We start from the raw sequence: 4,082 nt of genomic DNA on the forward strand, positions 1-4,082 counted from the left end.
TCGTCATGTTGTCCGTTCGGACCAGGACGTGTTCGTTTTTCAGGTACGGAAGCAGGGCTCTGAGAGCCAAGGCGACCGCCTTCATTTCCAGACAGTTTATATGTAGGCGCTTTTCCGGGTTTGACCAAAAGCCGGAGACAGGCCTGCCCTCGTAAAGGGCCCCCCCATCCTATTTTGGAGGCATCTGTCGTGATCATTTTTCTCCGCGTGTTCACGCCCAGACTCACGCCGGTTTGATACCAGTTGATGGCTTTCCAGGGCGTCAGGGCTTTTATACAGCCGTGATTCGCTCTGATCAAAAAGTGGCCTGAGCGCCACGCGTGAGTGGGGACACGGCTCTTGAGCCAGCGCTGGAGAGGACGCATGTGCAACAATCCTAGCTGGAGTACAGCTGATGCCGAGGCCATGAGACCGAGCATTCTTTGAAATCATTTGACGGTGGCGCGCGCGCCCTCTCTGAATGATGTTGCAAGGCGTCGAATAGAGAGCGCGCGCTCTGATGAGAGGCGCACTGTCATCTGCACTGAGTCTAGCACTATTCCCAGAAGAGATATTCTGGCTGGGGGATAGCACGCTCTTTGCAAAATTGATTCTCAGACCCAGGCATTCTAGATGGCTGATAATCCAAGATCTGTGCGTCGTTAACTGACCCTCTGATTGTGCTATGATTAGCCAGTCGTCGAGGTAATTCAGTATTCGCACTCCCCGCTGTCTCAGGGGGGAAAGTGCGGCGTCCATACATTTCGTGAATGTACGGGGGGCCAATACTGGTATGACTGTCCCTCGAAAGCGAATCTCAGAAAAGGTCTGTGATGAGGCGCTATCGGAATGTGAAAGTAAGCGTCTTTCAAATCCACTGATAGAAACCAACCCCCGGGGCGAACTTGCGCGAGGATATGTTTGGTTGTTAACATTCTGAACGAGCGAATCATAAAAGCTTTGTTCAGATGTCTGAGATCTAGGATGGGGCGGAGGCCACCGTCCTTTTCGGACGAGAAAATAGCGGCTGTAAAACCCGCCTCAGCTCATAGAGGGAGGAACAGTTTCTATAAGCCCTTCTCTATCAGTTCGAGCACCTCGGTGCGTAGAACATGTGACACATCTTTCCTCACTTTCGTCTCGACCGCGCTGAAAAGCGGGGTGGTCTCGTGAGCGAATTGAAGTGAGTAACCGTGTTTTATTATGTTCAAAACCCATTTTGGCATGTCGGGGATTTTTTCCCAGGCTTTTGCTTGCACAGATATGGGCTGAATGTTGGCTGGGGCGTGTCGCAGTGACGTATGGGCCCCACCGGCAAATTGCCTTGTGCTTACACTGAGTTTACAGCTCCCAGAGGCGCAGGTGCGCGCTGAGCAGCCGTGTTGAGTGCCGAGTGCAGGGGTGCGTGTGAGCTTACAGGCACGCACGCTATCTCCGTAATGCTCGCGATCGTGAGCTGGAGAAATGTTTGAAACTGTATAGACAGTGTTTACAGGTGGGGGTGCATACATTGTAATAGGCACGCCGCCACTTTCATAAAGCTTCCCACTCTTAGTGGGGAGTTTCTTAGCTCGTGCGTCGCATCTGTGATGCTCATGGCATGAGACAGAGAACTGTTTGAAACTGTATGTGCAGCTTATGGGTGGGGGTGCATCTACTGTAGTAGGCACGCCGCCACTTTCATAAAGCCTCCGCTCGTGGCGGAGTGTTTTTGGCCATGCATACAGTGTTTGTAACTGTGGGAATGCGCACTTTAGTGTGGACACGTGACCCCTTAGTAACACAGGCAGAAAATGTGCTAACACTGAGCTTACAGCTCTCAGAGGTGCGGGCGCGCGCTGAGCAGCTGTGTTGAGTGCCGAGTGCAGGAGTGCGTGTGAGATTACAGGCACGCGCGCTATCTCCGTAATGCTCGCAGCAAGAGCCGGAGAAATGTTTGAAATGACAGTGTTTACAGGTGGGGGTACATACATTGTAATAGGCACGCGCGCCACTTCCATAAAGCTTCCCTCTCTTAGCGGGGAGTTTCTTGGCTCACACGTCACATCTGTGATGCTCGCAGCGTGAGCCAGAGATCTGTTTGGAACTGTATGGGCAGCGCTTATGGGTGGGGGTGCATCTACAGTGGTAGGCACGCGCGCCACTTTCATAAAGCCTCCCGCTAGCAGCGGGGATTTTTGCCATTCATACAGTGTTTTGTGTGTAGGGGTGCGTGCAGGACAGCAGGCACGCGCGCTACATTTATAGTATTTCCCGCTTTTACTGGGGAAGTGTTTATAACTGTGGGAACAGTGCTTGTGTGTAGTGGTGCATGCATGACAATAGGCACACGATCTACATTTATGGGGCGTCCAGCTCAAGCTGGGAAAGTATTCGGCACTGTTTGGACAGTATTGATATGTGGGAGTGCGCACTTTAGTGTTGTCACGTGACCCCTTAGTGACACAGGCAGAAAATGACTCTTGTGATTTCTGTGTGTTGCCGTTAAAACGGCATTTGATTGCAGGTGAGCGAGTTCTGTGACTGGCCTATTGACTGCTGTACAGACATTTCCAGCCGCCTGTAAGGGGACTGGGTAATGTTTTACACGTTTTGCTCGCTGCAGTGAAGCGTTCAGCGAACTCTCTTACCGTGCTGGTGCCCGTGTCCGCTAATGTCGACGGCGCCGGGTCGAAGGCCGAGCCCGGCCAGTCGTCGGATGCAGCGCCAATTGGAAAGGCTATCATCCTTTTCACCGTCGTCCCCTGGCGCGCCGAACGAGATGAGACCCACCGCTCTGTTGGAGGGGTGCTGGTCCGTCTGCATGGATTGGACTGGCGGCGGGGAGTTCTCGGGTGGTAGTGCCGCCTTCGCCGCGAACGAGCCTGCTACCAACGTGCTGCCGTCCCCTCTGTTCGAGCCGCGCAAGAAAAAAGCGCCGCTCACTGAGGCCGCCAGAGCACGCGGACTTCAGTGACGTCACGCCGGGCCAGTCCCCGCGCTCTGGCGGCCTCCGTGAGCGGCGCTTTTTTCTTGCGCGGCTCGAACAGAGGGGACGGCAGCACGTTGGTAGCAGGCTCGTTCGCGGCGAAGGCGGCGAAGTGAGCGCGCGGCTCGTTGAGGCCCAGGGAGTCACATTCGGGGCATCTGCCTCGAGTGAAAGCAGCTTCTGCGTGGTCAGGTCCCAGGCAGCGAGTGCAGATAATGTGATGTTCCCTGTCAGGATGAAGGCCTCTGCACGAGGCGCAGGTCGAAGGCATTTGGAACAACGCCTCGAATTTGCTCTTTTACTAAATACAAAAAGTGTCGCAAAGGCGAACACTTGCAAAGTAGCTTAGTAAAAAAGGATATAGTGATGCGCGCCGGATGGCGTAGCAGAAGGCTTCGGAAGGCGGCTGAAGGCACCGGCGTCCTCTTAGCAGTCCTGCTGTAGGCTTGTCAACGGCAGGCGAAAGACTCCAACAATCCGGAGGATCCAGCGAAGAGGAGGTCTTCGCTGAAGGAGATTAAATCTAAAGGAACTCGTATGACGGGGTGCCCATTATATAGCCTGCCTATGCTAATTTCGGCGGGCTCTGAGCGCGCGAACGCGAGGCGCACGCCCATTGGTCGAGCGTTCAGAGTCGCCCCGTCATTGGTTCGAGCAGTTGCCGCAGCACAGCCAATGACCGAGCTGCCTCGCTCATTACTGTCTGCTGTGCAGCTGCAATGCGTTTTACATAAAGACTTCAATATTTCTCGAGAAACGGAGTTTTCCCATAGCGTAAGCTACTTACGCAATAGGAGAGACCTCTCGATAGGGAACTACTCAACCCTACCTTACACATTAATACTGGAAAAAGAGCACCTTTGGTGTAAAAACCCTAAGTCATTTTACGGCGGGATTTTGAATGATGACCATTCACGGTAAATAAGGGCTCCCCCTCCCTACAAAAGCCAATTTAACCACTGAGTGTTAGTGCATACACACATGAAGTTTTCAGTAACTTCAAGTCGCTGCAGCAGGCCCAGGTCTTTTTTACAGATGGATGGGTCCAGGACCTGGAGATTGTAAAAGTGTGGCAGAAAACTGTCGTCCGTTCAACGGTATGCTAATGTTTTAAGCACCACACACCTCGCTCTCT

The sequence above is a fragment of the Xyrauchen texanus genome, chromosome 10 (assembly GCF_025860055.1).
Source record: "Xyrauchen texanus isolate HMW12.3.18 chromosome 10, RBS_HiC_50CHRs, whole genome shotgun sequence".
Classification (NCBI taxonomy): Eukaryota; Metazoa; Chordata; class Actinopteri; order Cypriniformes; family Catostomidae; genus Xyrauchen; species Xyrauchen texanus.